At 38.6% G+C, this 25067-nt stretch overlaps 1 pseudogene; it reads right to left on the bottom strand.

Moving 5' to 3' along the window:
• Positions 1-344: 344 nt before the first annotated feature.
• The window catches only part of LOC143398323 (cTAGE family member 2-like), a 51644-nt pseudogene continuing 26921 nt past the window's right edge, over positions 345-25067 (bottom strand).

Raw genomic sequence — 25067 nt, 5'->3', positions numbered from 1 at the left:
AATTACATATATAAAACTTCGGTTGTTACTCCTATAATAATGCAGTATTCAAATTAAATGCTATACTCTCTAGAACAAGATAAAATGGAAATAATTTACTCATAAGATTAATATTTAAACCATCTTTATTTACAAAATATATCCTAAGAATTACCATTCAATTGAGCTTCAATTGGAAAAAATGTATAATCACTCAAAAGCAATTACTTAAATTAAAAATGAGAGATATATTACTTTTAAAGGCAGATAAAAACTATTGTCAAGTTTCTGGTTGTGCTCCTGAATGTTCAGTAGCAGGTTCATTTGAAGGTGGAATCAACCCTGAAGGGAATTCAAATATACTTTCAGAATGCTGGGGTGGGAGACCAGGGAAGAAATACAGCTCTTGGGGGGAGATTATGAAGAAAACACCATGGTCCCATTGGAAATGGAGGCGGTGATGGGCCTGGTGGAAGATACTCTTGAGATGCTCCATACATGTTTCCTGGAATAGGTGAAGGGGAAAAGGGCCTTCTCATGAACTGACTCCTTGGATCCACTGGAAACAATGAACCTCTGATTGGAGGTAAAGGTGAGAAAGCAAAGCCAGAGCCAGTTCCTTGGTTTTCAGCAGGGAGAGATGAATCAGGCAATTTGGAATCACCAAGATTGACTTCGATTTCATTTCTACTGGATTCCATTTCTGAAGATGTAGGCTCATCCATTTTATCCAAAGGCAGCATAGTGGAACTTCTGAGTTCTGCTGATCCAGGTCGTCTACCATAATTAGAATAACATCCATCTTGGCTTTGTAGAGGAAGCTGTGGATTAGAATATGGGTTGGTCTGGTGGAGGGATCATTATCCTATGGGCCTGTTCCCATGGAGGTGCCAGGGGCCCAGTGTCGAAAAGTGCTCTCTGAGGATCAGTTAACTTATCACAGTTTGATTCCCTTCTTTCATTGTTAGTCGGATGGTCCAGAGGATTCTCTGGGCCCCTTGAACCTCTATCTCCTCCCTCTTTCACCAAAGGTGAAAGTATGAGTGGACCCTTATTTTCTGAATGAGAAGGACTTGTTTCGCATGAAGCTTGACCCAAATGTGAGGGACCATTTGGGGAATTCTCTCTGCCAAAGGCTGTATTTGAAACATCAGGCACAGAAAGATCTTTTTCTACAAGTTTAAATTTGAACTCCATTTCAGTTAATTTTTCTCTGTAGTGAGCATTTTGTTGCCTTAAATCATTGAGGTATCGTTCAGCACTCTGAGCTGCCAACTCATTACCATGTGCTTTTTTCTCATAGTACATAACATGCCCCTGATAAAAATGAGTGGTTCTCTCAAATTCTTCCTCAAGATCTTTGGCTTGCTTTCTATAGGTCTCCAGCAGTTTAGTTGTATGGCTAATCTTTTTTTTTTCCACTTTGGAAAGTTTCTCCTCCTTCTCTACCCAGTAAAATTCCTCTCCTATTAATTTCCTTTGGAGTTCCATTACATTTTCTTGATATAGTTCCATCATGATTTTAACTTTCAGCTGAAGATTCTGATTCTCACTTTCAAACTGTGTATTTTTTGCTTGCAAAGATACTTGTTCTGTCTTAAGATTTTTAATATGTTGGATAACATCTTCCTTTGTTTCAATTACTTCAGATAATAAAGTAAAAAGTTGATTTCTTTCTCTAAGATTGTAAAGAGGCCTTTAACTTAGCAACATAAACCAGTTTCTTCAAAGCCCCTTTGGGCTTATCTTCTAAGTGAGCACCAATTTCTGATTCATTTTCCATTTCCAACTCCAACTTTCATCTTTTTTTTTATCTTCAGCAAGTGTTCAGTCAGAGACTTAATGTGATTTCCTTTATCTCTTAGAACTTGTTCTGCATGTATTTTAGAGTGTTCTAATATCATTTTTTTGTTTATTAAGGCCATTCACTTTTTCTATTCATACCTCAACTTCTTTTAAATGCTGTTTCTGACTTTCCTGAAGTTGGGAATTTTCATTCCAAGCCTCTTTTGTACCTACCGTAACTTCTTCATTCATTTGAAATATTCTCAACACTTTCTTAGCTTCAAGTATTTGTGATTTGAGGGATTTTGATTCATTTTCTAGGACCTTAATCTTTTTTATATATCCACCTTCAATTCATCCTGTTGACAATGTTTAGTTTTCTCTTCTTTTAGCTCTTTTTCTAGAAAGAGTATTTCATCCTCAAGTGTATATATGGACCTATCCAGATTTTCATATATTGCCTCCAAATTTTCTGCTTCTATTGACTTCTTCACCAAAATGGAATCTTTTAGTGACTCTAAGCCTTCATACTGTTTTTAAACAAGGCTAATTTTTTCAAGTAGTTCACATTTTTCTCCAAGTAGTCCAGAAAGTTTTAAAGCAAGCTTTTTTTCTCTTCTCATGTAACACCTGCTTCTCACAGACTGATAACTTTGCCACAGAAACAAGAGAACAACAAAAAATCCAATAGCTGTACATATCACCAATTCCCATGAACAGCCATAAAAACTAGTGTGTGTTTCCAAATCTTCAGACAATGCACACCACAACTCTGCTTACTTCTTCCAGGACCACCTGCAAGTAGGGCTGAGGGGCAGCCATTGCCCCTCCATCATTCTAAGTCTACTTTGACTATTCCCTCAACAACCACACCATGCTCAGCCTCACCAAAACAGGCTGTGGACACTCATGCCTTTGGTTAGAAACAAACATGCACTAGGCAACGGAGCAGACCATTGTGAACCATCAGCTGGCCGGGGGCGAGGGGAGCTGTGGGCATGCCTATCAGGAGCCCTGGTCATGGTATTCCAGGGGCCTAGCACACTCATGCTCCCTGTCAAAGAAGTCTTGGCCCCTTCATTATGCTGTGCATCCTGAAGCAGCACAGATTCAAGACTGTAGCAATCAAGCCAGAGAGGAGTCATCTCCAGGTCACTCACCCATTGGTTGGTTTAGGACAGGCCAAGGCAGAACTCTACACAGTCGTAATGTCACCCAGTTTGATATCACTAAAATTCTCAAGGTCTGTAAAAATTTTAAAGAACTAGTACTTCATATGTTTATATTTGTACCACTTGCCCTTTTGTTTTAGTGACTCATTCCTTTCCATCACCTCCTGTCCCCTCTTTTTTTCCATCCTTCCTTCCTTCTTTCTCCCTTTCCTTTGCTTGCAGTGTTGGTGGTTAAACTTCAAGGCCTGCATGCTGGGCAAGCTCTCTAGCACTCAACTACATCTCCAAGCCTCTTGAGAGTTTCTATACAAGCCATGTGAATTATTGCCAAGAAAAACCCTCACATTAGACTATTTTAAGAGTAATTTTAGAAGAGTTGTAAACATGGGCACAAATCAGTTTCAATAAGTTATTTTTAAGCAGTACAGCATATCTAATGTTTCTAAAGAAGAAGCTTAAAACTTGAGTTGGTTTTCATGTCAGTTTTTGAAAACTACTATTTATTTAAGAGTCTTCAAGATCCTTTTTCAGATGTTCTTTTCACTTCTCATAGGATGTAAACACTTCTAAGCAAGCTGGTCATTATAAATATATAGCAATGAGAAGGATAAGATAAGTGAGATCCTGCCTCAAACAAATCAAAATAAAATGTTGCATGGGATTCTCACACAGATAGGGGACACCAGGGTATTCAACATGAAGCAGTGTTTATTTGTGTCCATTCAGGCTCAGTGGATTCTTATCCAAAGGCTGAGCATTTTGTGTAGAGAGAGATCCCTTATATAGTTTTGTTAGTTTCCTTTTACATACTAAATTTGTCTTCATATGAGGTAATATACATTCTTGTTTGAGCAGTATATTTCTATTCTACAAAGTAGCAAGAATGTTCAAAACCAATTTCCCCGAGGCCTCACAATGATATAGAGGGCATCATGTTCTCTTTCCCTTCTTCTGAGAAATCTCTACCACAAAAATGGTAAAGCACCCTGGCTTCTATTCCCAGTACGAAATCAAACAAATGGCAGCTGCACTTCATTTAGAGCAGATAATTTAGCATTATAATGAGTTAGATTGAGCAAAGTTTGCCCTTTGAAGAGGAGCTTTGTATTTTTGACTGGTTTATGCTGGTTCTTCTAGGAATTTTCTAAAGAGCAGTTCTGAAACAAAGAAGCAACTTCAAGGATGTTAGCAGTGAACTTCACATGATGTTAGCAGTGACTAACTCTCTACCTGCAATCACAAGTGTTTCTAAGTACCTGCCTAGCATTTCACCATTTTTCAGACTGTTTCCTGGTGGGGAGAAAAGTCTGAAGGAGACTAGAACTTGACATCTGGATCTCTTGAGGGAACCCCTTCCTCTTAGGCTGTAGTAACCAACTCCCTGGCAGCACCTCTAGTATCTGAGATGCAAAGAGTTTGAATGGTCTCCAAAGACAGGGCTTTGAGCCCTGATTCCAGGCCTTGACCTCACTCCACATTCCTGGGTTGTGGTTGTTTTCTGGGACAACTCAAGGCCCTGATTTTGGAGGATTTTATTTACATCCCACCTCTATGCCCTCCAGTTCAGTGGGGGCTTAAGTTGTAGTACCTGGAATTGGGGAGGTTCTCCAGGAAGGTGATTCAGACTTCCTAGCAGTCTGGCTTGACCTTGACCCTACAGAAGGCAGTGCCCTTGGGGCTATCCAGTAGACCCCCTTTGGGCTGTTACTTATGGGGTTGAGCCTTAGCAGTTGTTGCCAGACAGGTGTTTCTCCCTTGTTCCCAGGATCTTCCTCCCTGAGGTAGTAGCTACTCTTTGATGGAGGCTTAATGCTATCTAGGTGCCAGCCACTCACTTTTCTCACTTACTCTGCGCACTGGTATCAGAATAAGCTTTCTCTCTCACAGCCCATTGCCCAAGGCCCAGGTGACCCAGGAGGCTTTAAAGGTTAGTTGTGTGTTAGTGGGTGGAGCCACTCTGCATTCTGCAAAGGGACACCCTTGTTCTGTGAGACTACAGTGATAGGAATCACCGGCACATTTTCTTTTAAACTATCTTGATAGTGAGGTTGTGATGGATGCAGTCAGGAATTCCTTTAAATCAGCTGTCATTTGTGGCTATAGAAGGACCCAGAAGGCTGTAGTCCTGGGCTAGAGAGGAGAAAGCATTTGGGGGCACATTGTACAGGAGAGAAATTGCTTGTTAGTTGTATAAAGGGTATGGGTAAGCTTGAAAACGCCTCTGAAGGCCTTCCTAGGACACTTGGTGAGAGGTGTCAAGAGGACAGGGAGGGCTCCTGACCCACCACTCATGAGCCATCCCTGATCAATAGCCATAGATTCAAAGACACATCTTCATGTGCTGACTGCCAAGTGGTGACTGAAGTTCAGAAGGCCAGAGCAGTTCAGGTCTTCATGGGATTAATACAGGGTCCAGCAGTGATGACAGACTTGCTGGCCAATCATTGGTATAAAGCAAGACTTGGTAGTTAAGCTCTGAGGCCCTGAATGTAGATTAGTGCAGAGATACAACCTGATACAAAGAGCTTCTTCATGTTCTGGGACTTCTGACCTGTTCTGTGTATCACAGCTAGATTCTGGCATGAGCAGAATCATATGTATTAGTATAGAAACTGTCACCGAGAGAGGACTTGTGAGTTGCCCAGGTCACACATCTTAGGTATGGCTCAACCCAGGGTAAATTCAGGCATTGTCTCTTGACTCAGTCCTTCACACACTCAGCTCAGGGAGCTGCTGTCAGTGGTGGGTCAGCAGCTCTAGGGGATGGTCCTGGTGACCAGGGCGTGCTGTCCCAGTGGCAGGATTTTGCACTCACTGTGCTCTGCCATCCTCATAAGGACTTTGGATAAATGTGATCTGCATGGCATAGGAGAGAAAATTGAAGCCTGAAGGTGTGCTGGGATTTGGCAATGAGCATGCAATTAGTAAGCAGCAAATAGGGACTAAACCAGGGCGTCTGCAAGCTCTTTGTTCATGGGCCTGGCCTCATGACTTCTTATTAATGAGGAAGCTCATGGAAATCAGGACTAGATCTGCCTGTGTGGGAGGGAGATGGAGGTGGAAGGCAGACTCTTACCCACTTTCTGTGTCTGTTGCACCTGTGAAGTTGGCTTTGACATCATGTCCTGGGGCCAGATGGGGAATCCAGTAAATGTTTTTCTTTCCCCTTTGATATTACCATAATTGGACATTGGTTAAAATTAAAGTTTTAGTAAATGTTTAAAATATTTATTAATTGGTGCTGGGTCCAGATCCAAGGTCTTTGTACATGCGATTTGCAGACTCACCACTGAGCTACTTCCATAGGTCCTGATCAGATTTAGAAGAAAGTTTTCCTATTTTCAGAGGTTAGCCAAGATGAACTTAATGAATATAGTCAATTTCTGAGACTTATGGGAAAATTTCTTGTCAAAGAGTAAGGTGTGTAAGTTTCCTCTATCACTGTCAATTTCTGTCTTCAGAAGGCTTGTATTAATATACATCATGGCAGTGTGAGTGTAAAACAAGTGCTCTTAAGTGCTGTTAATGAGCCAGAAGGAGTTTCTGTTCCTAATGTCTTGCTACAGGGAACACCCAGTTGCTGTGTAGTGATGGGACATCTAATCCAGGGCTTCTCCTGTCTCCAGGCTGAAGGGTGATTTTTTAAGCCTGCCAAACTTGTTGCACACCAACACTGGTGTCACATACAATGGAAGTGAGTAACTAAGTAAATAAAGTGAAAGAAGCCAAGGACACACTCAGACCAAGCCTGTGGGCAATCTTCTGGATGGTGTGGCCATGAAAGGTGCAATAGAGGATCCTAAGTGTTCAACATGGTCCTCTGTGCCAAGCACATATGAAGCTCTCAGTTGTGGAACAGCAGCACCTCAACCCCCATGTGGAGGAGCAGCCATCATCCTTATGAGTCCCAATATGCTGTCAGCCAGGCCTCAGACAGGTGGTTGCGCCTCCTAAGCAGCACCCTGGGCAGGTACCTGATACAAGGTTCACAGCCCTTTCCCAAAGCCGAGGGCCCCAAGAGGTCTGTTTATGTGGGTGTCCTCTTTCATATTTGCCCTGATAGAAATTAAAACTGAGAAAATTAAACAATACTATGTTCATTTATAACTTCATTTGAAGGCAATATTAACCTGTTAATATTAACATAAACAATATCTTTTTATTAATTAACACATTCATTTAATTATAATGATAACATTTCATTATCATTATATGATAGCAGAATGCATTTTGATTCCTTCTATACAATTTTAGCATAGCTTTTCATTTCTATGGTTGTACCTGATGTAGCATTGCACCATATGTGCAGTCATACCTAGGTTAATGATGTCCATCTCATTCCACTGTCTTTCCTCTCCCCATGCTCCCTCCCCACCCTCCCTCCACTTTGAGCCATCTTCCCTCCTTTGTGTTTCCTCCCGGCTCCATTATGGATCACCATCCACTTATCAGAGAGAACAGTCAGCCTTTTTTTTTTTTTTTTTTTTTTTGGGAATTGGTTTACATTGCTTAGCATAATATTCTCTGGCTCTATCCTTTTACCTACAAATGCCATAATTTTATTCTCTTTTAATGCTGAGTAATACTCCATTGTGTGTTTGTGTTTCTGTGGGTTTGATGATTCTAAATACATTTTCTACAGAATTACATACTAAGTGTCCTTCTGTGTTTCTGTGACTACACTTAACATAATGTGGGGTGAATTACATTCCATTGTGTGGGTCAACAACATGTTCATCCATTCTTCCATCAATGGATGCTTTTATTGCTTCCACTCTTCAGTTCTGGGTAACTACTACTTGGCATTTCTGGAAGCTTTAGCACTAGATGAGGTGGGGAATACACAGGAAATGAGCTGTGGTTGGGATCTCATTTGACCACGACTTCCACCTCAATGTATTCTGTAGGCAAGAGGAGATGTGAGCTGATCCAGGTGAGGGCACCTGCAGTTAGCACAGAAACTACAGGAAAGGCCAGAACAACCTCTTGACTCTAAAGAAAGAGGAAAAAATGAAACTAAAAGAAACACTTGACAAGAGGGCCCACACCTCTGGAAAGGGGAAGTGGAGCCACACAAATAACACTAAGAATTAATGATGTGAGTGAAGGATGAGCAAAGCCCAGGTACACCCTTCTTCCCAACTTCACAGGTTGCACCTGCCATCCTTGGTCGATCAGTTGATGAGAAGAAGGCTTAGTGAATACTAGGTTTAAGCATTCCAGTTTCCAAGATCACTGGTACATGCACCATTTAACAGAGCAGTACCTTTTACAGACTTTCCTTTTAAGGACTTAGATGTTCCTTGAGTACAAGAGCTGAGTCTAATCTTTGCATGTCCCAAGGGACCTGATGCATAGTCAGCACTGGGCCTTTCTGCAGTGTCAGACTGAGGCCAGGGGTCAGACCCAAGAAGCAAGATGTAGGAATCCATCTGTTGAAAGAAGATGCAAGGCACTGTGGGATTCTTGGTCATCTTTTATTCAGAGGTGGCAATAGCCCCCAGGGCCATTTGAATATTCCTTTTTATTATAAAGGACAAACTAAAAAGGCACATTATCAACAAGCTGGTGCATCCCCACAAGCAAACGTTTATGACCTTGATTACATATGCTGAATCACCATGTTTCTGACCTTGACTACACACTGACCATAAAATAACCCATTCATAGCCTCAGTCACTCACTAAAAGCATAAGAGTTCACTGGAAGTCTGGCAAGGGTACCATTTTGGCCCTGCCCCAAAACATGGCTTCAGCTTGAACACAGATCTCCTGCACACTGTTGCCCAGGTTTCAAACACAGAACCAAGGACACACTGTGCTTTCTCCCTAGGAGATGACAGCACTGACACAGCAACAACAAGTCACTGGGACCAGCACCTTGAGGGCAGTTTACCATTATGAGGAGAGAGAGGCCGGATTCCTACTCACACTGAGAGAGGAAGGGCCTTGAGAATTGTGCTGGTGGTGAGAATTAGTTTTAAAACAGGATGAAGCAATAATAAAAGAAAATGTTTTTTTGCCTGCAGAGATGGTCTGAGGTTTTGATAATATAATAACAAACAATAATTATTTAAAAAGTCAGCTGACTGTTCTCAGGTGAGATCTTTCAGGGCTTGTTCAGGGGTATTTACTATAAGCAGGCAACCTTCTTCTTCCCTGATTATTAAGTCATCTTGAAAGCAAGACAAGGAAGATCAACGAAACATAAATATTAGTTGTGTGGCATCTCTTTAGAGATGATAAAGATTTTGGGGTAAAACAGAATCATACTCATAATTCAATATAAATATTTATGTCAGAGAAATAAAGGTAAGACAGGAAGATTCTCAATTTCCTTCAGTGTCCAAAACCTCTGTTTCCTTTCTACATTTAAAGTCAATCAACAGCAGTTTGACGTAAAAACCACTTTTGTTTGATCCAGTATTCTATATCCATTTCAGTCCAAATTTTCCATTGAAGGGAAAAAATTACAATCATTTTATAAATACCACAAAGAAGTACATAGTTGCTATACAAACATAAACTAAAGGACATTTGGAGACAATGGAGTGTCCAATATGCAGGTAAGACATAATACAAAGCAATGACTTATTTTTACTCTTTAAAGATCTGCATCCCAGTCACGTGGTATGGTGAGTCACTGAAACTGGGCTGACCATAGATGATTGCACTATCCCAAATAAATATAAAATTAAAATAAACATAAAATATAAAATTACATAGTCATGGGGGAAACCTAAAACAATGTATCACACTGATAGTATAACCACAATGATGAAGGGGGGGGGAGAATTAATATAAGTAATTTTATAACCAAGCACTCTAACAGAATATTACTGGTGAGATTTATTTTTAAAATATATAAATAAGCAACCTTTAACTGAACTTAAAGACTTGTCTATGCAGAACTAAGAGTACATCCCTGCTACCAGTATGCAGTCAGGTATTGTTTTTAACCAAATTGTATCAGAAGAACAAACTGAAAAAGATGTTAACAATACAAGCAACCCTGAGGTGCAGAAGAATATAGTTAAGGCTCAAGACCAGAGAATAGAAGTTTTGGTGGGGTAGGGACCCTTCTTTTATTTTTTAATTTTTATTTTTCACTTGTAGGTGCACACAATACCTTGATTTTATTCAATTGTTTTTTATATGACCAAACCCAGTGTTTCACACATTCCAGGAAAGTGCTTTACCACTGAGCCACAACACCAGCCCAGGCTCTTCTATTTCTGAGAGCACTTTTGGAAACCAGAAGGCCAGAGTAAAAAAAGTCTAGAAAGCATTGTTTCAAGGAGACAGACAATGCATGAAAAAGAAGCCTCACAACAAACATGCCCACCTACAACTCCTCTCTAATACCTAAAGGCACACTAGCACCAGGATATGAAAATTTTGTTATTGCTGTTTTGATTTTTTAAAGCTCAATATTAAGTTAGTTATATTTAACTAAGCTAAGAAGTTCATCAACATAACTATTCATCAAGCATTCACCTATCACAACCTCATGAAAGAGTCAAACCCCAACAAGGGTCTGCAATGCTTCTTTAGCATAAAGTACTTTACATTGATCCATTATATCTTTCTACAGATTACTATCCCCCAGTTGTGTGGAAATTGAAAGGTGAGGAAGTGATCACTGGACCTGCCTTCTCAAAGCAAAATGGGAAAAGTGGAGGGCCAACCACTGAAATAGGCTAGGTCTGACACTTCCTTTCGCTTTTTGGTTATCTTGTACAATATTTTATACCAAATACAGTCCCAGCATAACAAGCTATGAGGCCTCAAGTTATTCACCTACAAAATAGGTAAAGACTCCTGGTGACAAGCAGAGTTTGATGCATCCTTTCACCCAGCATCAATTCTTAATGAGTTCAGACCCCCAAGTCATCTTTATATCTTTCCGTTCTGGTGAATACCAGTGCCCCTGCACACTTTCTGTACCAAATTCCAGAAGTTCTTTCGCTCCCATCTCTTAAGAATCATGACACCTCCCCCACACACCAGCTTTATGTGTTGAGACAGACCTGGGTCTATAGAGCCTTCCTTCTCTTCCACTTACCCTAAGTGCTGAGGAACCCACCAGGTGCAGCAGCAGCAGCAGCAGCAGCAGCAGGAACAGTCCCAGGTAGAGGTTGCAGCTGTTGGAGAAAAATTTCTCTACTGGTGGTAGTTGTACCTGTCCCTGTTGAGTGGGGCCCACATGCAAAAGCAGCTGATATCCTTGGGACACCACACCAGAGGTGTACCCTGGGGGTTCCCAGCACTCTTACAAGTTCCTTCATGCCCTTGGGCCTCACATGTTCCACTAAGGTTGCATACTGCCAATTCTGCACCTTCCTCCCCAGGACTGAAGATCCAAATGATCTTCTTTCTGTACCTATGTACTGCAGGACTGCAGCACTAGTGCCCACAGCTACTGCCAACTAACAGTGTGCCACATCCAAGGGAGTAAAGATTTTCTCCTTTTACTCTGCTATGGATGTTTAGAGGATTCTCCAAGGCTCCTCTCCATGCTCTGCCTGCACAGACCTTAAACCAAGAGGTAATTTTGTTTCTTGAGGATCCATGTTGCTCAAGAGCAAGACCTCATCCTCAGTCTGCATTTAGCCCTGGACCCCAGGGAGTCCTGCTTGTTAACGTTATTCCCTGAGGCCTCTCAGTATAAGCAGATGAGTGAAATCATACCTCCTATAGAAATGAGTGACTTAGAAAATTTATCACAGAGGTAATTCTAGCTACAGATCTTAAGTCTAGTGATCCTCATTCATAATTCTGAACAAAAAGTAAAAAATTATTAATATAATTAAGTCTGACCCCTTGTGGTGGTGCTGCCTATAATTCCATTGATTATGGAGGCTGAGGAAGGAAAATTCTAAGTTGAAAGCAAGCCTCAGAAACTTAATGAGGCCCTAAACAACTCAGTGAGACCCTGTCTCTAATAATAAAAATAGAGCAAGGGATGGGGCACATGCTTAAGTGTGCCTGGATTCAATCCCAGGAACAACAAAAAGAGTTTGAAAGCTAAAAATCCTGAGAAAATGACCCCCATGAATGATGAATAAGAAAAGAAAGAGGGATGCTTAAAAAAATTTCTATAATTTAAAGGACTGCTTCTTTGATTGAAAGTAGAATAATAGGCCATTATTACAGAGGAGCAGTTGTTAAGTGAAAGGGAATTGTGGCTCTTAACAGAGCTGTGATTCTCATCTGCAAACATATTCAGAAAATACGGAAGAAAGAACAGTTATCAACTCATTCTACAAGGTAAATATTCTCTTATACAAAATATAGAGGAAACATGACAAGAAAACCACAGACCACTTATTGTCCCTCCTGAAGAAAAGCAAAAAATTGTTAATAAAATACTGGTCATCTGAACAGAGCAACACTGACAAGGAGTATATAATATGAATAGGTAGAATTTAATATCCCCAAACCAAGTCAGGCACTGAAGATGACATTCATCTGCACCACAGAGGATACCACAGGCTGCTGCATGCCTGTCACCTTCCCTCAGAGCTGCTAGAAAGCCTGCTGCATGAGAAGGAAACAATACTTTGGGGAAGAAGAAGTCTGAGACCAAGGAGCAAGCTGTGGAAAGAGGAAAAAGAAATTTCAAAAAATTCCCTGAAAAACAACTCACAAAGAGGAGGCCTAGAGAACAACTACTCCCCAAGAAGCAAGCAGGTAGATTTGGTATTCAGTCTCTCTAATGATTTTAGCCCATTTAAATATTTATTTTGTCTTTTGGTAAATGCATTTTTTCTAGGAAATTGTCCACTTTACAGGAATTGCCTGCTGTGGTGCTACAAAAGTTTTTATAAATATATTTTTCTAGAAATTTGTCTACTTCATATGAGAGTCTTGCTGTATGGGTATAAAGTTTTCCATACTGACCGCTTGTGGACTTTTAAAATGTCTGTGAGTCAGGCAATGATGTGAGCCTTTTCATCCTCCTTCAGGCCCTTGCCCTTTTCACTCACCCGGGATCAGTCATCAGGGATTCATCCCCTGCTTAATCTTCCCCTAACAAAAACCATTGGGCTTTGTAGACCTTCTCCATCGAGGGTTGTTTTCTATTTTTTAATTTGTGTTCTTTGTGTTTCCCGACCTGCCACCATATCTGAGCTCCATTGTTCCTCTTTTTGGGACTTCTTGAGACAGGTGCTTCTCATCTGTGTTTGCTCCCTCTGTCCGCCTTGTGTACACAGGCAAACCTGTATGTTTTCCCCTAATATTGGCATTAGGTGCAGCCTGCAAATTTTGAGAGTCTTTCTTATAGTTCAGTTCAAAATAATATCTACATTCTATTAGGATTCTTTATATACCTATGTTATTTAGAAGTATATTGCTTCCAAATAGGTACAAGTACTCAGGAGCATTTTATAAAAATGTATGGTTCCTCACTGAATTACAAAGAACAAGCTCTGAGTGATTGATGAAAATCTATGATGAAGAATATGATCAGTTTTGAAAATGTGCTTAGAAACAATGGTATTTATGCCCTAAAAGGGTGCATTATTCTCTAAGTGTACATTGGTTAAATCTGCTGAAATTTGTTCCATTATTTATTTATATCAATTTTTGTTCCATATGTATGTGTGTGTGTATGTGTGTGTGTGTGTGTGTGTGTGTGTGTGTGTGCGCGCGCATGTGTGTACTGCTGCAGATGGAGCCCAGGACCCTATGCCTGCTAGAGAAATGTTCTACCACTGAGCTACATCCCTAGACCTAGCCCTAGACATCTAGGGCTGGGGTTGTGGCTCAGACATAGAGCACTTTCCTAGCAACTACAAAAGTGAGGCACTGGGTTTGATCCTCAGCACCACATAAAAATAAAATAAAAGTTATTTTTCACCTACAACTAAAAAACAAATATTTAAAAAGAAAAATTCTATGTTTTACTTGTCTGTCTCTTTTTAAGTTTTTTTCAATTCATATACATACACAAAAAAATGTTTGCAAAATATTTTCACATTAGACCATATTTTTCAACATAAATCAAGCATCAATGAATTTCAAATAAGTGAAATAATTCAGCTTTCCAGAGTATTTTCTCTAGAACAAATGAGAAATAAAATAATAATAATAATAATAAGGGCTGGGCTGTAGCTCAGTAGTAGAGTGCTTGCCTAGTATGTGTGAGGTACTGGCTTGGGTTCTCAGCACCACATAAAAATAAACAAATAAAATTAAGGCATTCTGTCCATCTACACCTTTTTGATTTTAAATTTTAAATAAGAAAAAATCATCATACCCATAATAGGTATCTATAAAAATATACACATATACATACGTGCTCACCAGGCAATTAGGTGTAACCAAATATTTTTTTTAAAGTATTCTGAAGAACCAAGCCTACTGTGATCATGTAGCATCTCTCCATAATATTTGTACTTAAATTCTATTTTGTGTGATATTAAGCAGTCACACCACTGGTTTTAGGTTAGTATTTGTATGGCTTATCTTTCTGCATCATTTTCTTTTCAATTTTTTGTGTCCTTATGTTCTAGGTTGTTTCATATAAGAAGCATGAATTTTTATTTAGTCTGATTTATGGCTTTTAATTACAATATTTACCCTACTGCATTTAGCATAGCTCTTGTAAGAATTCTGGATTTAATTATATCATCTTGTCAAATCATTCTTCTTTTTCTTTGCTCTCTTTTGGCTTCTTTTCAAATGATTATTTTTTAATTTTTCAATTTTCTTTCCATCAGCTAAATGTTAGAAATCCTGAAACTTTAGTTAAAGGATAGGGAACAGAAAGTGATGTGTTACTCATAGGCATAGAGCTGGAAGAAGATGGAAGTGTGCCACTTCTGAAGCTGCCCATAAATTTGCAGCTCCAGGGAGCTCAGGCAGGGGTCCTGCTCTCCCCCACCTGAGCTGAAGGTGAAGCAAGGATGGTGCATCATGATGTGATTCGCACAGGGACAACAGATAGAACAACTTAGAGGGAACAGGGACCCTTGGGCTAACCTCAGTCAGTAGGTATAAAGAGAAATGAAAAATAGGACAGGAAGACTGTGGGAATTCCTACTGTGTGACTAGTTTAATTTAGAAAATATTGACTTAGAAAATTATTATAGGAGAAAGGAAGAGTGTCGGGAAGAGGAATGGAGGGAATAGTTAGTGAAGTTATCCAATCCCAACAAAACAAATGCCAAATGTTTTCTCTGATATAAGGAGGCTGACTCATAGTGGGGTAGGGAGGAGAAGCATGGGAGGAATAGAAAAACTCCAGATAGGGCACAGTGGTGGGAGAGAAAGCGAGGGGGCAGGGGGTTAGTAAGGATGGTTGAATGTGAGGGACATCATTATCTAAAGTACATGTATGAAGACAAAAATTGGTGTGAACATAGTTTATATATAAACAGAGGTATGAAAACTTGTGCTCTATATATGTAATAAGAATGTAATGCATTCTGCTGTCATGTATTTAAAAAAATCAATTTAAAAAAATCAATGAAATCTGCATGGACAAGGAAGGCTACAGTCTGTGTTATACAATCAAGTTGCACATATGAGGCACTGGGTTCAATCCACAGCACCACATAAAAATAAATAGGGATATTGTGTCCAACTACAACTAAAAAAATTTAAAAATACAATGCAAAAGTGGCATCAAATACATTGATAACATCTGCAGTGTAAGTAACTTTAACTTTCCTATTACAGGCAAAAAGACTCAGTGTGGATCAGAAAGTAAAATCCAGGCATTTGTTATTTACACACTCAAGAAAGATCATCTCAGGAAGGCTAAAGATAATAGGACAGACAAAGCACACTAGCCATATGGAAAAACACAGTGGGTAGAGTGAAGCAGGCCCAGGTACTGTCACATAAAAAGCAATGAAATAATACCATTAAATGAGATATATTAGCTTAAGTTTAAAAATGAATGCCCAATACAAATTTTGGAGCTCTGAATTTCAATGTTTAAAAGAAGAGAACATAAGAGTTTATCAGTTAAAACCTTTGGAATAGAAAAAGGAGAAAGCAAAAGAAGGTTTAGTTCTCCTTTCTGTATCCATTGCAGATTACATAAGTACAAAATTATTACCTAATATTAAATAACTATACACACACACACACACACACACACATACACACACACACACTTATCAACAGTGTATCCCCTTTTTTTAAGTGTAGATGGACACAACACAATGCCTTTATTTTTATGCAGTGCAGTGGATCAAACTTGGGTCCCACCTGTGCTAGGTGAGCACTCTACCACTGAGCCACAATCCCAGCCCAACAGTGTACCCATTTATATAGGATGTTCCATCACTTCAAACATTCTCAAGGATTCACAAAATCAGGTTATACACTTCAAAAAGCAAACCTCAACTCACAAGAGAAGAAACAATACAAATACTATGTGCTGATCATAATTTAATAAAAGTAGAAGTTAATAGACCAATTATAAAATAAAACTTTTATTCAAAAAAAAATTTTTAGAGAGAGAGAGAGAGAGAGAGAGAGAGAGAGAGAGAGAGAGAGAAAGAGAGAGAGAGAGAGAGAATTTTTTTAAATTTATTTTTTAGTTTTTGGCGAACACAACATCTTTGTTTGTATGTGGTGCTGAGTATCGAACCCGGGCCACACGCATGCCAGGAGAGCATGCTACCACTTGAGCCACATCCCTAGTCCCCCCAAAATTTTTAAACTCAATAAAAACCCAGTAATTTTTAAAAAGTGCTAAAGACAAAAATAATGGAACATCTAGAAAATAAGGTATACAGTCTATCATAACAATTGAGATATAAGAAAAAAAAAGAAAAGAAAATGGTTCAAGCAAAATGTGCATCCCCAAAAGACATACACTAGTACAAGTGTGCAGAGGATAGTACTGCCTGTCCATTAAAAGTCATTGTCCCCTTTTTCATGAAGAACAGTATGGGCTATATCTCCAAGAACTTGTGGGTTGGCTGTGGTCGGTGACTAAGCTAGGGAATGCCAGTGGATGAACTTGTTGCCACTCAGGGCTGTACTGTCAGCTTCTGGGTATTCCTAAAGGTCCTTTGCTGTCTTGGTGCATGTAACAGCAGGGCAGCTTTGGAGCCCTGGGATAGGACAAGCCTGGGACTCTGATGTAGGAAGTGGCCAAAATTCCCCAACTTTCTAACTAGTCAGATTAAATTTTTATTTTTTGAGACAATATTATGCTTAGCTGTCCAGTATGCCTTATGATCTTTCTGCCCCCAGCTTCTGAGTAGCTGGTGTTATAGGCTTGTGCCACCTTGCTCTGCAGTGTTTTTCTCTTTGCTTTTCAATTTTGGGAGTTTCTATTGATATATTCTCAAGCTTACTGAAATTTACATTATTATGGCTGGTCTTCTAACAATCCCCATGAAGACATTCTTCATTTGTTTTGTTTTGGTTGTAGACTGTTTCTTTTTTTGCTTTTTCTTTGAATATGTATATCGTACTTATATAAAAGTCTGTTCTTTCATGTTGTCTGCTTTTTCTATAGTGTTGTTACCATACAAATCACAGTTGTTTTAATTTCCTGGTTTGATCATTTGACATCCTGCCTTCTCTGAATCTGGCTCTGACATTTCTCTGTCTCTGCCTTCTCTGCTTGCCTTTTAGTATTCTTGATAATGTGAGGCATGATTCCAGATCAAGGAATTCAGGCTGAGAGATATTGATGTGGTTAGTGACATAGTTGTGAGGTTTGGGTTGAGGGGAGGCAGTTCATTTCAGTGATGAAGGTATGTGCTATTACTGAACCTGTGTCCCCAAGTTTGTGTCTTAAAAAAGAAAAAACAAACTCTGTTTTGCCTGCCCTTCAACTGGAACAGGAAGGATCGAGTGGACTGGAGTTCAGAATTTCCTTCTCCAGATTGGTGTTTCCCTGATTAAACCCACTCAGGTGAGGTCAGTCCAAATACTTTCTCTTGATGGCAGGCCTCATTGAGAAGCAACAAATGTTCTAAGGAGTTTTTGAAAACAGTTGATCACCCTGATCTTCAAGAAGCATAAGTATTTTTTCTCAACACTTCACTCTGAGGACCTGGTAGGCTCCTGGAGATGACCTGAGAAGGTGTGGGACCTCTTCTCAGTGTAAGCAGTCTGAAGATTTTAACTCTGGGACTTGTCACCTTTGAGACTCCAGAAATTTGGTTATTATAGGTTGGGTTTTCCCACCCTTGTAGAAACCCTACCCAGGTTTGTGCTTATGGATTATGGCTGTGGTGTGTAGTAATTCTCCCCATCAATGTTTCTTTCTAGATTTCACCCAATTCCCCATGTATGCTAAGCACACACTCTACCACCAGCTACAGCCTCAGCCCTTGTATCCACCATTTTTTGGCCAACATTGTGCACTGAGATCTCAATTCCTTGATGGATGAAATAAGAGTGGCTAATTTTGGATTAGTTCAGTGTTTGACTTATGACAATTGTGGACAACTGACAATCTTCTGTTAGGTAGAATCAGAAGGTGAGAGTCTTCTTGTGTCTTGTTTTATTCCTTTATTTCACTGTCAAAGTTCTGTTTCTGGTTGTTTTTCATTGCATAGTGCTTATTAATTTCATTTCTCATTCAGCATATATGATTTTTTGATAATGATTTGAATTTGAGTTTGTAATTCACTCAAGTTTATTTTTTCTCTTGTCTGACACAGTTGAACAGTGAATCCATTCAATGCTTCCTGCTGTGAGAAGGACACATGGGCTGACAAGAAGATTCTTGGCTAACAGGTTTGTCTCTCATCACTTTGAATATTTCAACCTACTGTCTCCTGTGTTCCAGGGTTTCTGAGGAGAAATGTAATGAGGACCTTATGAGGAAATGATAACTAAGTACCCTTCCTCTCAGCCCCATAGATGTGAACTACATGGCCTTTGGTGCCTTAGAGAATGGAACATTTGTGCCAGTGTCAGGATGGGACTAATGCACTACCATCCTTTGGACACCAATTGTTTTGATTTGGAAGAGAATGAAATTGCACACCTTGAGTATATACGATCATTTCTTTAAAATGCAAAAGGCATTATGGATTTTCAGACTTGGAATGGAAGAGCCATTGAAGCCTCCTACAGGTCTTAATTTCTAAAGAGATAAATATCAGCCTCCATAACCCACTGAAGCCAGAAACTTCTGATGTCATTCCTTATTCTTATTATAAAGTGAAAAATGTCCTTGGGGCTAATGTGTGAGGAAACCACTGTGGGTTATACCCAGGCAAGGGATCCCCGGTTCTATAATATGTATGATATATCATGTACATAATGTATAGTCTCTTAATTATGGATTTTGGGTAAGAAAATCCTACTGGTGATATTTTCATCATTTCTTGGAGGACACATGCAGTTAACATGGCTCATCAAATGTGAGAATAAGCTTGTTCAAAGGTTTCTCCACTGTGAAGTTACTTTCCCCACTTCTTTCCACACTCCTCAGAAGCAGGTCATTCTCAAGACAGTGAGTGAAGTGAGCCACAGCTCCCCAGGGAGGGAGTAGCCACACACATAATCTGGAGTTCAGCCTCATGTATGTTTAAAACTAGCTCATCTGAAGCTCCTCGGGAGTCCTTTTCCAGCCTTTCTTTTCAGTTAGATGAATTATACAATGCAAGATGACCTGATTTTCTTTGCTTAAGCTTTGCAGGTTAATTGAGATAATAAAATAAATGGGAGATGGGTTCTTTGCCATTATAAATTTGTGACTTGTCCAAGTCACATGTGCCATCTCTGACAAGCTAGGGAGTCTTATGAAATTACGAACTGACTTCTATGTATTTTATCAATCTACAGGGAGACATTTGGATTGTGTTCAATTCCTGAACAGCCTGCATATTATTGTTTATTTGAACAGCAGTTCTGTGAATTTAAATTAAAGCTATATTTCCCAATGTATGCTAAAGTGTATGTACAAGACTCTATACTATAGGTTTATTTTCTTTGTTTTTGTAGTACTTGAGATCTAACCCATGGCTCATGCATGATAGACAAGCACCCTAATAGTAAGCTACATCCTCACCACTTTTTATTTTGAGATAAGGTCTTGCTAGCATCAAACTTGTGACCCTTCTACCTCAGTCTCCCAAGTAACTGAGAATATTGTTGTGTGCCACCAAACCTGGCTTATGGCATTGTTTCTAATGACCAAGGACCCAAACATACAAAAACATCAAAATAGACCCCTGATAAAGCATCAATGTCCATTAATATAAAATTAGTTAAATAAATAATGGAACAAGCTATATTGGATATGATGCTACTTTTTAAATACGAGTGACACAATGGAATGTTACTCTGCAATAAAAGAAAATAAAATCATGGCATTTGAAGGTAAATAAATGGAGTGGGAGAAGAGAATGCTAAGTGAAGTTAGCCAATCCCCCAAAAAACAAATGGTGAATATTTTCTCTCATATAAGGTGACTGACTCATAGTGGGGTAGGTAGGAGAGCATGGGAGGAATAGAAAAACTCTAGATAGGGCACGGTGGTGGGAGAGAAAGGGAGGGGGCAGGGGGTTAGTAAGGATGGTTGAATGTGAGGGACATCATTATCTAAAGTACATATATGAAGACACAGATTGGTATGAACATAGTTTATATACAAACAGAGATATGAATACTTGTGCTCTATATGTGCAATAAGAATTGTAATGCATTCTGCTGTCATGTATTTAAAAAATAAAATCAATTTAAAAAATCAATGACATCTGCATGGACAAGGAAGGCCACAGTCTGTGTTATACAATCAAGTAGGGGATCAAATTGTCACATGAAGTCATGGTATCCTCCTATTTGTGCAAAAGATTAAAAAGATACATGCATACATATGAATACAATGGAAGTTCATATAAAAATGCAGAATGATGTAGAAGATACACAAAGACATCAGAATATACAAAACTGGCAACAAGGGCTTCCTTTTTGGGAATGAACTGGGATTGTGGAAGTAGGTACAGTACTTCCACAATTTTGAGTTTCATGATTTTTAAATATTGTTTTCTTGTCACATACATGTTTATGTCAGAATGAAAATATGTTTTCTATAGTTCACTCTAAAAAAGTAATGAAAAGAGGAATTTCACCAGGTCCCAGCACTAGGCAGACTTATTTTGAAGTGAGCCAGGACTGTGGTCCAGGAGGCAAGGACTGACCTCCTAAGAGCTTATCAGCTGGCCCCTGCACACTCTCAGGTGCCTGCTAAGGCTCTTTCCCCTTGACATCATATTTCACACCAATCTCTACATATACATGCATTTGAAAGTAAGATCAGCCTAAAATTGCTGGTATTTTCTAATCTTTTCACATTTAGGTATGATTGTTATACTACTACATAAAAATAATGTGGAATACTTCCTTCTTTTTCTGTGCCCTGGAGAATTCAAGTACCATTGGCATTATATCCTTTGAGAATTCCAAAGAAATTTCCTATGAAATCATCTGGGCCCAGTGCAATTTTTATATGGGGATATTTCTTCAATAATTGAATCCTATTTAAAATTATGAATTTACATTTTCTATTTTTACTGAGGTCAGTTTTATAAAATCATTTCTTTTAAAGATATACAGACTTCATATAAATTTCCAAATGCTTTGCATGGAGTATTGCAAATCAATCTCCTGTGATTGATTAGTCCTGTTTCCTAATGCATAAACATAGTTTCTTATTTATTATTTTCTCTGTTCTACATTTTCCAATGTAATTTATTTTTCTATATCTATGAATTGAGCTTTTTAATTCACTTATTTTCCTTTTTGGCATATCTTCCTAAACGTGTGACTTTTCCTCTGATTAGTACTTTAATTTTATCATGTAAATTCTGACATATAGTAAGTTTTTAAAATAACTTTAAATATTCTATAATTAATTTTGTGGTTTTGTTGTTGTTGTTTCATCCATGAGTTAACAATGTTTTTATAAAATTAGAAAGAAGCCCTTTAAAAGAAAATCTGATGTTCATGTTTCTGATTTATAGTTGTATTATTTGGTTCCTATCTCTTTTATTTCTGCTCTTTCTTTCCACTTAAATATTTTTCATCTCTCTGTCAAGGAAACTATTTTTTGTCATTTTGAAAAAAAATGTTCATCTTTATATTTGGTTTCCTTCCAATATTCTATCACATCTTTGTGCAATTCTCTATTTCTATTTAGAATTTTAAAATTTGAAGTTACAGGGTTTTTTATTTGTTTGATTAAATTCAATTCATATTGGGGTACTTTCTAACTTTTTATAAATTTTTTTATTAATTGCTTTCATTAGCTGATTTAGACTCTGTGTGCGGTGTGTCAGTTTATTTCTGCTCCTGATGGGGTGTGGATTTTCTGACCAGCAGTCACAGGTGGCTCAGCCTCTGGGGCTGAGGTGGCTGATTTCAGAGTGCCCTCTTCTGTGGCTCAAGAGAAGTTCAGTTTTAAAAAACTGTGTTCCTGTGGGTGACAGATTCAGAATTCTTGGAATTCTTGATATTTTCTAGTTCTGTGGGACTCTTATTTTCAGCCCCTCTCTATTTTCCCTACCAAGCCTCCAAGAGACATTTTCCCTTTCCATGGTGTCCCTCTCTGACCTGAAAATGTCTTTCCAGCCTGAGGCCTCTGTCCCCCCAAGCTTTCCAAGTCCTCTCCTGTCTACTGTCACCCTTGCTCTAACAGCAGATCTCACAGGAGCTCATGCTGCCATTGGAAGAAGAGAGCCCTATAATTCATGCATGAATGGACTTTTTCAAAACAACTGGAAGTACTTTTATAGGTTTTTTTTCATCAAGCTAATGTTTAATATATACATTAAAGGCCATTGCTTCAAACAATTTTTCAAACAATGGATATATGAAAATGTTTAATACCACAACTCTGACCATGGCCACTGCTCCCCTTAAGGAGTACAGCAGTTCCAATGTATGTGAAGTATCCATCTCAAGGGTGACACCCTCTGTCTCCACTCTTGGGCTAAGTTGCCCAAACTGGCATCAAAATTTCAATCATCCTGCCTCATCCTCCCCAGTAGCTAGGATTATCATTGTGTGCCACTAAGGCCGGTTATTCTTGTTTTCTTAAGTGTGCAAACTCTTTAATATGATGTTCATATTCTTCTCTTGGGATGGATGGATGAGTAAATGGTTGGATAGATTTAACTCAGGGGCACTTTACCACTGATAGCTATATCCCCTGACCTTTTTATTTTGTATTTTTATTATTTTTAATTTTATTAGCACATAATAATTATACATAGTATTAGGATTCATTTTGAAAAAAATAATATGTACAAGAAATTTGATTAGAATCCCCATTCCCCTTGCTCTTTTCCTTCCCTCCTCCTTCTCCCTATTCTCCTTCTTCTCCTTTATTGATCTTCCTTTCACTCCTTTATTTAATATTGCTTGGTATTTTCTAATGTACATACAGGTGAAATATTTTGTTACATTACTATATGCATATAACATGATATTGTTGAATTCATTTCATATTTCTACCCCATTCCCTTTTTTTCTTCCATCCTTCTTATTCTTCTCCTCCACTGATCAACCCTATATCTTCATGATATCTTATCCCCTCCCCCACCATCTTCTTTCCCTTATTTGGCCCTAGCTTCCACACATGCAAGAAAGCACTGGGCTTTTGATTTTCTGAGTCTGACTTTTTTTGCTTAGTATGAATTTCAACATTTCCTTCCATTACCTGCAAATACCATTATTACATTCTTTTTTATGGCTGCGTAAAACTTCGTTGTGTGGATATATCTATCTATCTATATCTATCTATCTATATCTCTCTATCTATATATAAATATATATATATTATATCATAGGTTTTCTTGACTCATTCATTTGTTGATGAGCATCCAGGTTGATTCCATAATTTGGCTATTGTAAACTGTGCTGATCTAAACAGTGAAGTGGCTGTATAGCTATAGTGTGCTGATTTTAGTTCTTTTGGACACATATCAAGGAGTGAGATAGTTGCTTCATATTGTGCTTCCATTCCTAGGTTTTTTTTGTGTGTGTGTCTGTTTTTGTTTATTTGAGGAGTCTCCACACTTCTTTCCACAGTGGTTGTACTGATTTTTAGTTTGTATTTTAAGACACTGTCTCACTAAGTTGCTGGAGTCTCACTAAGTTCTGAGCCTGCCCTCCACCTTCTTGCCTCAGCCTCCCATGTCAGTGGGGTTACAGGTGTGCACAGCTGCATCCAGCCTCTTATTTTCAAGTCTTTTGTGTTGTTGTTCTGATACTAATTACAGCCATTCCCATTTCTTTTATTGTTATTTGCATGGTTTATCTTATCCCATTTTTGTACTTTTTCTCTGGGATTCATACTTAAAATGTGTCCCTTGTTGACAGCATGTAGATAGATTTTGCTTGGCAAGTCAGTCTAGTCATCTTTGCCTTTCAGCTGTATTATTGGAATCTATCATGTCATTTTAATTATTAATATGGTTACACTTAAGTCTACCATCTTGCAATTTGTTTTAAATTTGTCCCATGGCCTCCTGTTTCATGTCAGTGGCACTATTAACAGGAAGAGGTTCTGGGGTGTTGCTTAACTAGCTCTTTCTCGCTTGTAGCTCTTACAAACCATCCAAGGCCATTCTTTCTTGTGACTTAACATTCTTTATTGGATCCAAAGACCTAGCAAAGAATGTGGCAGGGAAAATTATGTTTATAGTTTTGGGTATCTATTAAAATGTGTGTTTTATGGTTTTCAGTAAATGTCAAATAATAGTTACTGCTGTGAATAGAAAGTTCATCCCAGTTTTATGTAGTGTAAATGGAGAGGTGCTGATCTCATGTAAAATGAGAGACCAGAAGTAATACCACTGTATACTGGTAGGTCTTAGAGAATTTAAAGATATAGGACACAAAGAACCTGATACCTTGAAAGTAACTCTACCACTCAGTATCAGCTCTCAGAGAAATGATATGTGGAAATAAGTCTTTAGTTGTACTAGTAAATATAATTTATTATCAAATAAAATTTTATTTTAGTCTGCAAAGATATAACTAATGGAAATGTTGATATTCATGTGCTGTCAGGAGATCACTTTTATCTTCTGGAACTTGACCTGAAAACTTCATCAAGAACTACATAACCAAGTGCCTAGAACTATCATTGCTTGCCAACTTTTAGGCATTTTTTTCTTTTGGCCTTACAATAGTC

Source organism: Callospermophilus lateralis, chromosome 4 (assembly GCF_048772815.1).
Source record: "Callospermophilus lateralis isolate mCalLat2 chromosome 4, mCalLat2.hap1, whole genome shotgun sequence".
Classification (NCBI taxonomy): domain Eukaryota; kingdom Metazoa; phylum Chordata; class Mammalia; order Rodentia; family Sciuridae; genus Callospermophilus; species Callospermophilus lateralis.
This window is presented reverse-complemented; position numbering and strand designations above follow the sequence as displayed.